At 41.7% G+C, this 10,752-nt stretch overlaps 3 non-coding genes across 3 annotated transcripts; 1 reads left to right on the top strand and 2 right to left on the bottom strand.

The window, feature by feature from the left end:
* The first annotated feature begins 1,408 nt into the window (after positions 1 to 1,408).
* Positions 1,409 to 1,479, top strand: TRNAG-CCC (transfer RNA glycine (anticodon CCC)). The gene has a single exon. It is a non-coding gene; the product is annotated as a tRNA-Gly (tRNA).
* An 8,200-nt stretch (positions 1,480 to 9,679) lies between these two features.
* Positions 9,680 to 9,752, bottom strand: TRNAF-GAA (transfer RNA phenylalanine (anticodon GAA)). The gene has a single exon. It is a non-coding gene; the product is annotated as a tRNA-Phe (tRNA).
* A 187-nt stretch (positions 9,753 to 9,939) lies between these two features.
* On the bottom strand, positions 9,940 to 10,011 carry TRNAE-UUC (transfer RNA glutamic acid (anticodon UUC)). Its single transcript has one exon. It is a non-coding gene; the product is annotated as a tRNA-Glu (tRNA).
* Positions 10,012 to 10,752: the final 741 nt, after the last annotated feature.

Raw genomic sequence — 10,752 nt, 5'->3', positions numbered from 1 at the left:
TACTTTAATTTCTTATTTAACTTTTATTATTTATTTCTTACATCTATATCACATTGTTGTTACATAATTTCTTATTCATAATTTACAAATATACGGGTAATTAAGACATATGCTTCCCCCTAAGATCATCACGATGACTGGCTTACACTGCCCACATCCAGCGACTTCCGCGACCTTAACAATGTCGTCTGTCCACGTAGTGGGAGAACTTTCCCACGCCGCGTCTACTGTTACAAAAAACATAAATACCTTAGTGATTTTCTTATTGAATATATTATATACGCAATTTTAAATTTCCATATTCTAATGAATAATTGTAAATTTCTAGAACATTGACTAGCTTAATATAGAGAATAGTATAATAAAAACCCGAATAGGAAATCACAATGAAACACTTGTTGAATACGTTTGTTCCAACGCTGTAGTTACGGCCACAAATTGGCTTCATTAAAGCAAATGATCCAGGAATACATTGTTCTCTTCGCAACAGTTTTACTGGTAATAGCATTGGATAAAGAAAGGGGATCGTCAAAGATATCGTGTGATGGCTAATTATCATTTGTGTTTTCGTGAATTTCTTTTATATATACTAATCATAATCATAGCTATGATAAATGTTATATTTAGTTATTAGTACCTTTGAGCACACTGGCAAGTAAAATGCTACCAAAGAGTGCTCGACAAGGATATATCCACATATGTATATAGTTTACAAATTATAAAACCCTGACACAACAGCAGCTGTGTAATCCTTGCTGCAAAATTACTTAAATATATGAATGTGATGTGGGCAGAGTAAAATCGGTCATTGGAACACCTATGCCTTCTAGTGGACGTCATCAGCTGATATGATAATGATGGTGATTAGTTATGTTAAAGCTTTTTTGGTGGTAGATCCATCTATACAGGGTGATTGGACTGTAGTTGTTAAAGCCTTAAAAAGGTGAAGGTATAGATCATTTGTCAGCAAAAAGGTTCAAAGCTTTTATATCTATTTCGGATCTTACTGTATATTTAATTTTTTACTGTAATAGTAATACCTTCTGGCCATATACAGTCTGTAGGGATAGATAGCACTTCTTAAAGATAATACAAAATTCATTAATTCAACATTGGAAGTTTTAACATAATTATTGACTCTCTTATTATTATTGGTTTATACTATTTTATTCCTGGCTGTACTCTGTTTTGCAAGGTGTTAATGGTTGTGGAGAAGAAGCATTAAGAAACTCCACAACAGCTATTACAACAGCTATACAAACAAACAATGCATTTAAAACACTAGTAAAATCCTCACTTTTGAAAGATTATTCTAGCATTGGACACTTGTAAGAGAAGGGTGTTTTGATTATGAGCTTTTTTCATAGGTTACTACTACTTGATTTTCAAATTTAATGTCCTTGAATAAGCACTGCTGGTGTAGTGGTATCATGCAAGATTCCCATTCTTGCGACCCGGGTTCGATTCCCGGGCTGTGCACGCTTTATTTTATATTACATTTCTCATTAACAAATGAACCTTTTGTAATTTACCTTAATTTTATAATGTATATCGCTTATATGCCATAATCGATTTGATGGTTAGTGGAATGTCTCTTTATTCAAAAACAATAACTGATATCTAAAATCGTCAATTAAATAATGCAGCTTATTTATAAATTTTTAATTATCTTTTAAAAAATTATTGATTATATGTAATACACATGCAATTTTTTCAGTTGTAGAAAGAAAGCTTGTAAAGATTTTTTTAAAACTTTATTGGATAATGAGATGTTTTGTGGCATAATTACATTTTTAAACTTAAATATGAAATATTATATTTAATACAAAATTTTTAATTAAAAGCTTTAAACGATAGAATAGGCATGCGGATTTTAGTTTTGAAAAGCATGTCTTATCTTCAGTCTTTTGCTCTGCGCCCCAAGCTGGAGTAAACGTGTTTCAATTAAGCAGATTTCTTAAGAAATATTTTCTTTTAAATTCACGAGTATTCGAGAATTGCAATTACCAACTCTCTCTTTGAGGTAGCCCTAAAATCCTTCAAGTGACCTAGGTGGCCACGAGATATCCCTAAAGCGACAGATCAGTTTTTAGAGGCAAAGCTTACTGAAGCTGATTTATCGAAGCTCTGAGTGTGTGCGCAGTGGTGCCAACCTATTGGTGCGACGGATAAGGTTAAAGAGTTTGTGTCTTATTAAAAGACGTTTGTAACACTTTATCAATTTATTTAACACACGAACAAATTTTTATTAGCGCTTGAGTGCGAGCAAAAAGGACGTGCATTCGTCGTAGGACTCTGGGGCGCAATGTGATCCGCGACCGAGTGAAAGCGGGCAATAGAACAAAGGCGCAAAAGAAACAAAAGAAACAAAAGTAACAAAAGGTCTGCGCCCGCGTCACCGGTGCGTGCATGTGCTCGCTGCACTAATTCGGCACACTAAGTTCGCCCGTCGGCTACGCTCGCCCACAAAATCTTACACCTATTATTCATTCAGACATCACATCAGTGTATATACGACTCCCACAAGGTCGCAGGTTCGGCAAAAAGGAATCTGTAATCATGCATAGATAATTCTCACTTTTGACAGTAGTCGCCTGGCTTCGAGAATTATCTTTTGTGGCTCTCACCAAACTGTTACCTTAGGTTAAACTGCGGTAGTATGCGAAAGCTTTTCCGTGGTTTCAACAAAACGTGTTGATGAAAACCAGGTGGTTTTAGCCGGTAGGAGTCCGGCATAAACCTCTCTCGTTGGACCAGCAGCGGAGGGGTATCCCAAGCAGGATTTCCCCACGAGAAAAAAGGTCAATTCAATGGTTTTGATGTTTCAAGTTATTAGAGACCACATACATAAGACACAGATATGATATTTTGTATCTATCCATACCGCCTAAACCCATATAGTAGTTAGTGGGAGAATTGACCAATACAAGCCGATAGCCAATGCCCCAAGTTGGGCGCCAGTAAGGGCTTACAAAACCGAACTAAAATCGGTACCGGTATTTGATATATGAAATTTAAAATACCGTGATATCGGTATTAAAACCGGTATTAATAATAAAAAAAATACTAGTCATATTTTTACTTACTTCAATTGCTATATTGACTTGTTAACAAATAATATATGAAATCCAATATTAGATTATTTATTACATATTACATATAATAGGCTCATATGGTATTATATAATTAAAGAAGCTAAAAATATAATTAAATTGAGAGTATTTATGATATATTATTAATAACTTGCGTTTTGTTTATTAAAGTATGTTCTTAAAAACAAATACAATCAGTTGTTTAATTTTTACTTGTAAACACTACAGCTGATTTGCAAAATTAAACAATTTAATAATTTTTGTATTACATACTTTATGTATTTGTGTAAACGAGATCTATTTATGGGGCAGTAGACGTAAAACATAAAAAATCGCTTTATATTGCCGACACCGCCGCTTCTTGATTGTGCCATATTCGGCTCCGTTTGTGTAATAAATGTGGCTAATATACATTTTAATAAATTATTTAACATAATTTTAAATTTGATTTATGTTACGCATAAATTCAATTTTCATCAAGTAATGTAATACCGAAATACCGGTATTTTTACATAAATTCCGGTTTTTAATACCGGAGAAAAATCGTCCGCGATTCCGGTATTCGGGTTCCCTTAATCCCGGTATTGTAAGCCAGTGTACCGTTTCTAGCCGTGGGTGGTAAGGTGAAAACAGTGAATTCGACAACAGAAAAAAAATATATTTCTTTATAAAGGATAGTGAGTAGAAGGCCTGGTCTGATTTTACAGCGTAGATCGGTACTCCCCTGACGGTGTTGGTAAGCAGCCGCACGATCTCCTGGGACTGGTCAAGCGGCAGCAAGTTGGAACGGGAGCGCCAGTAGTAGACAGGATATGTTCGTGCCGGTGCGAGGTGCGAATAAATTCAACTCTTATAAGTACTCACTTTATGTATTCTTGACAGAGGTCATCCAGAGGGATGACTAACTTGTTGGCGTCCATTTCTTAAGCTGGATTGGTCCTATTACGACCTTCTCACTCACTGCTAAACTTTACAACCATCTTTGAAATAAAACCTAAAGTGTTGCAAGTGAACGCACTGTCGTACTCCCTTCTTTCGGTATTATTGAGTGTTATGTTTCCGTGGGTTCCGTTCCCTTGAAGTTATGTAAACGGGATTTAGACTAAGATTATTCCGCGCTTTACGTCCTAAAGCCTGTAGAATATAATAATGGCAACAAGGCAAATGTAGATTAATTATTCACAAACTTCGTAATAATATTGAATACTCTATACGAAATGTGGTTTTTCGCATAGTTACCCTAATCGAAATCAAAATGACTGAACTTTTTTAATGACACAAGATACTTGTTCCGTAACCATTTCATTAATTTCTTGTAATTGGCGCCAATTTGCCATCAACCAATCAAGCAGCGTTATTGTTCTCACTAAAATTGCGGAAATTCTAGCCAATAGTTGAAGGTCATTTTTGACGTTCGTACATTCGTCCAATCACGGATCGCTATCAAGAAGATGGCGCCCCCCAGTGGCGCGAGTGCAACTTACTTGAAAATCGCTTGATGTTAGTTGAGTGCATCGAAAAACCCTAAAATACTTTTACACATATATTTCTACATCTTCATATGCAAACGGTGTAGTCGCTTTTATCAAGGATATACCTCTTGCTGTGTTGGATCCGCGAGCTGTACTGTGCCGTTGGCCTCCCATCACTGGATTGTTCTCCCATTCGAGCTACTTTGGACAGGCGTAGCAGCTGGAAGTAAGATTTCCGTTGTTTTAGTGCGTCCTAAACTATATATATTATCTCGTTAGTTGCCCCACGTGTGTTGAAATAGCACTATAGCACACATTTGTAACAGTTGCTTTTAACTCTGTTGTCAGTTTTTCCACGACGTTAAGGCTTGAAAACCAGTCTTTGTCAGCCAATGTGAAAGAAAAATTATCTAAACGCCATTTTTCCTTCAGTTTAATATGGAGGCCTCTTATTTACGTACATACGTCTGTTCTTAAACTACCCGTAATTTATCATTATCATAATTTCAGCCGAAGACCTCCATTCCTGGATACATTTATACACTATACACATTTATACATTTTCCAAGAGATTTCCAATGGGACGGATCGGGAAACTTCCTGCATCCAGCGTCTTCCGATAACCTGTACGTGGTCATCTATCAACCTTCTAGATCATGGTTGCACAGACTTTTTAAGGCTAGGTTAGGCCACTTGAGCAAATCATGAACTGATGGCCTGCACTGATGAACTGTCAGAAGTATAGGTAATTAAATTTTTTTGGTTTTATTCTGGAATAGAATTCAATATTTTTTGAATGTACGAGAGTATTATTTTTGCTATTGGCGAACCACCAGTATTCGACCGACGGGCCGCGGTCTGTGCATCCATGTTCTAAATTGATATCATTCTCTGCCCGTGCTGGTTGATGGTATCTCCAGCGTTTTAGACTTTGAAGCCTTAACAGACATCTATTCATACCCACTGCCAGTTTAACTTATCAATATCCTATGTTTTTTTTTTTTTTTTTTTTGACCCCCGCTATTAGGGGCCTCTCGTACCCCTATCTAATTTTTGGGACAGGGACCTTTTCAGCAATATTTTTCACATACGTTTTTATTTTCTTACTCGTCTTTCTTTCTTTACATTATCATTTCTTTCAGTCTGTTTGTCTATCTTTCATTCAACAATTCATCTTTCTTTCTCATTTGCTCTATTCAACTTTCATTCTTTCCTCTTTTCTTATTACTAATTCCATTTTATGTTTTTATGTTACCTTTTTTATTTTACAATAATAACAATTTATTAATATTTTACAATAAATTTCTTACTCTATAATTATTTTTCATTTATCACAGGTTTATGTTTCATTTTGTCACTTTATTTTCTATTTTCTATTTGTTTATTATGTTTGCGTTTTGTTAATGCTTGTAGCTTTTTTGACTATTTCTTTACAGAGGGTTAAGAATGAACTTTTGAATTCCCCGCCTATCAGGGAGGCAATCGAGTCCTCCCTGATTTGCACGCCAGACCGGCACTCGAAGTCGTACCGGAGTCCCCCGAATGCGGGACACCGGGCCACAAGGTGGATCACGGTCTGGCCCACGCCCGGTTCACAGAAGCACGAGGGGTCCTCCTTGAGCTTAAACCTATAAAGGTACTCAGAGAACCCCCCGTGCCCCGTGAAGAGCTGGGCCGAGACCGCGTCCACCTCGATGCTGCGGAGCACGCGGTAAGCTGAGGCGGCGTCCGGGAAAAACATCCTCGTTACCGAAGCCGTCGTTCCTTCTACATACCTCCTGTTCCATTCGTCGAGCGACTCCTGTCTCAGTTGCCGCTTGACGAATGAAACAGGGCATCTCTCATATTCTGGTCGTCTTTTACTCTTCAGGGCCGCTTCCTTGGCAAGCTGGTCCGCCCTCTCGTTCCCCTCCATCCCCGCGTGCGCTTTCACCCAATACAACCTTACATCCTTCCCTTTTTCTCTCACTTTCATCACATTCTCCTTCACTCTTAACGCTAAGGGATGGAGGGTGTCCGATCTTGCGACAGTTTCGAGAGCGGACCGCGAGTCGCTCAGTACGGCGCAGACTTGCGCCGACTCGCCGGCCGCGTACCCTGTTGCCTCAGCTAGAGCCAGCAGCTCTGCCTGGTATACGGTGCAGAAGTTGCCCAACTTGAGTTTCTTTGTGTATGACTCTACGGCGCCCCGCTTGACGCAGAACGCCGCACCCACCTTATCCTCTATGCGGCTGCCGTCGGTATAAATTACCAGATCGGCAGCCGCGGTGGCAAGTCGGACTTCCTCCGCACTTTCCCCCAGACAGGAGAACTCCACACCAACTTGACCAGACGGGTGTGGTAGTCTCAGGTAGCTGACCGGTACCTCCAGGTCTCGGTCCTTTACCACCTGCCGGGAATGACCCTTTCTTATTTCAAATAAGCGGGCTGCTTCTTGGACCCGAAGGTCCAGGGGAAGCAACCCGGCAAGTATAAGGGCCGAGTGCAGGGACGCGGTCCTGTGGGTCCTCGCGATCTTCTGCGCGAAGCCCCGCTGGACCGCGCCCAACTGCCTGCGGACCAGCAGCTTCCTAGCCGCCGGCGCCCATGCACTCGCTGCATACAAAATCGTCGGCTCCAGCACCGCCAGATACATCGTTCTGATCACCTCCGAGTTCAGACCCCAAGATACCTTCGCAGCCCTGCACAGCTGACGATAGAGGCCCTGTGCCTTCTTGCTCACGTTCTTCACGTGACTGTTGAACGTGAGCCTATCGTCAACTGTGAGGCCTAGTATCCGGACCTCCCCAGTCCGGCCAAGCGGCTCACCTCCCATGCTCAGTAATGGGTAGTCGAACTTTAGCTTGTTGGTTAGCACCATCACCTTGGTTTTGTGTGGTGCGAACCTCAGCTTGTTCCTGACCCCCCACTCATGAACATGGGCGAGAACGGCGTTGGCCCGACTCGAGATGTCCTGGGCCTTCTGCCCCGAGAAGACCAGCACGACGTCATCTGCGAACGCCTGGCAGTGTGTCCCGGTCTTTGCCACCTCCTCCAGGAGAGGGTTGATGAGGAGGGTCCAGAAGGTTGGGCCGCCTACGGATCCCTGCACGCACCCCTTGGTGGTCTCTCTGGCCCACTCTGCCCCCGCGTACCGTACGGACACCTTGCGATCGCTAAAATAGCTGTCAACAAGACGCCGCAGATTCGCGGGGCAGCGAGTCTCTGCCAGTCTGCACCGTATAGCAGGCCACCAGGCGTTATCGAAGGCTCCCTCTATGTCCAATGATACCAGCACTGCGATCTCCTTCTCCTTCAGCCGGGTTCGCAGATGCTGGATCAGGTCATACAGGGAGTCTTCGGTACACCTCTGCGGCATGAAGCCGTATTGGTGGCTACTGATATACGGTGCAGTGTACCACCGGATCCTACGGACCATCATTTTCTCAAGGACCTTGCCGAGAATCGGCAAGAGTCCGATGGGCCTGTAGGATTTCGGGTGCGTGTAGTCCTCCTTGTCCGGCTTCCGCAACGCTACGACCACTGCCTCCTTCCATCTCGTGGGGAAGTGGGAAAGCGCGAGACACCGGTTGGAGAGCGCGAGGTACAGAACGGGGTCCACGGCGACGGCCGCACGGCAGATGTCCGCGGTGAGTCCGTCAGAGCCAGGTGCCTTCTTGGCGTTGAAGGTCGATACGGACCATCGGAGCTCCTCCATCGTAAACGGGGGGTCGCATGTTCCATCATGGTCCCCCGAATTGACTTCATCGGCTTTAGCTCTTACAGTTCTGTGGTCCGCATTGTCCTTCCCGGGGTCGTCCTCCGGGAAGAAAACCTCCGCCAGCAACCTGGCTGATCCCGCTGCGTCCAGCACTTTACCTGACTGGACGAGGGGGACGTCCTCTCGCCTCACCTCCGTGCGACGCATCACACGGTGGATCCCGTCCCACATGGTCTCGCGATCCTGTCTCTCACAGAAACGCTTCCAGCTATGGGTCTGAGCGCGCCTCGCCTCAAGGCGGTATGCCTCCTTCGCGTCGCAGTACTCGCGCCAGACCAGCTCCTTACGAGCCGGCCTCGCGGCCCTGATCCTTCTCTTCTTCCTCAAGACATCCGCCTTGAGGAGAGAGAGCTGTTCGGACCACCAGGGCAATTCCGTCCTCTTCTGCTTGGAGACCTTCGGCAGGACCAACTCGCAAGCGTCCCTCACGGTTTCCACATACCGACCGACCGTGCTGTCCAACGCCCCCTTTTCGGTGATCTGATTCACCTCGGTAGGCGTCAGACAGCGATCCGATAGCAGCCGAGCGACAGTTCGATGGAACTCGCCCCAGTCTGCCCTACGGGTAGTGTACTGCCGTGTGGTCCGCTTGACGTCCGTGCCTTGGGACCTCTCAAACTTCAGATTGAACACAATTGCCCTGTGGTCCGACGAGGATATGTCGTCCACGAGGCTCCAGCCCACCGCTCGGTCGAGCAGGGTGGTCGAGCAAGCAGTAATGTCGACGCGACTGGAGTAATGCTTACCGCCCCGATACGTATCAAACGTCGGCTCAGACCCCTGGTTCAACACGTGCACTCCCAGTTGGTCGAGGGCGGCTAGGCAATAGGGCCGTTTACTAATTTTTCAATATCCTATGTTATGTCAGCTCTTAGATATACTGCAAGACATTGGACTCCTATAGATATCTTTGGTGGTATATACTATAATCGCCAGGCTTGGCAGGCGAATTGGCGAATACAGTGTGGTATTATGATCCGCAGAAGATACTGCTGTCCATCCTCTGGAAACTTGTTTGTGAGCAGAGGCAATCCTATATATTCAAAATCGAACCCACGCCCTGCGATTGCAAGTCTCATTCTTTCACTGGTGGGTTACCACTGCTTTTATGTCATATACCTGAATAAAGACGGATAAAAACGGAATTGTATAATTGACTGTAATGAATTATTTGCTTAGTCGGTGCCCCAATTATCGTGTGACCACGAACACCTGGCAACGTGGTTGTTTTAATTTTTTTATTAAATAAACGTAAAAGAAAGATACATTACTGCACCATGCTTGAGTGGCTGCAATATAATACTGATTTAACACAAAAGAAAGAAAAGTATTATATATTAATTTTACAAAAAAATTGCCGAAACCCGGGATCGAACCAGGGACCTTTAGATCTTCAGTCTAACGCTCTCCCAACTGAGCTATTTCGGCGCGTATCATTTTTATTATAAAATATTATCCATTGATCAATTTTGTAACGATATCTGTGTTGGAATTTATTTTTTTAATTTAAATGAATTATAAAAAATTTTAATAAATAAACGAAATTTAATAATTTTGCTATATAGAAAAATATGAGAAAATATAATATAAAATAAAAAATGCTCAAAAAGTATCATTCCCGTACCGGGAATCGAACCCGAGCCTCCTGGGTGAAAGCCAGGTATCCTAGCCACTAGACCATACGGGAGATACCAACTAGTACCAAAATATGTAACAAAATTTACTTAATTTTTTTAAAATTAAGAGTATATATAAATTAAAAATAATTGTCATTATGTATGTTCTCAAAAATATATCATAAATAAATAATATACATATATATACATGTGTAATGATTTGATAAATATATTTATTGTAATTAAACGATTTTAATGGCACAATAGTCTCCATTAAAAGCCTTCCTATATTCAATATCCATATAAGGAATAAAATAGAAAAAATGAGGTAAACGGAAGTTGTAAATAAGTTTTAGTTTACTATACTCAAAGTATTGTTTATTCTCGTAACAAAATCAAAGATGTACTTCATCGCGTTGATTTAATATTAGATTTCTCGATTTGAAATTGTCTTATATATAACGCCTTATTATATTAGAACAGAATATTGCTTTCGAATTGCTTAGTTGAACATGCAGGCGCCGTGAAGTTACTTTTGTCGTCAGCTGTGTTTCCTTATGCGATTTGTTGTGAAAATTCAAATTGAAATATTTTTGTTTAAACATAGAATTGATTTCATCTCTTCATATCAAAATGAGTCCATCGTATTCTCGAATAATGTGTTTAGGGCTTACAATACCCGAATACCGGAATCCCGGACGATTTTTGTCCGGTATTAAAAACCGGTATTTATGTAAAAATACCGGTATTTTAGTATTACATTAGTTGAGAAAAATTTAATTTATGCACAATATACGAGTAAATCTAATTTT

The sequence above is a fragment of the Battus philenor genome, unplaced genomic scaffold (assembly GCF_028537555.1).
Source record: "Battus philenor isolate CCGP_79_NKW_IND1 unplaced genomic scaffold, ilBatPhil1.0.hap1 SCAF_15, whole genome shotgun sequence".
Taxonomy (NCBI): Eukaryota; Metazoa; Arthropoda; class Insecta; order Lepidoptera; family Papilionidae; genus Battus; species Battus philenor.
Note: the sequence above shows the minus strand (reverse complement) of the source record. Positions and strands in the feature narration are given on the sequence as shown.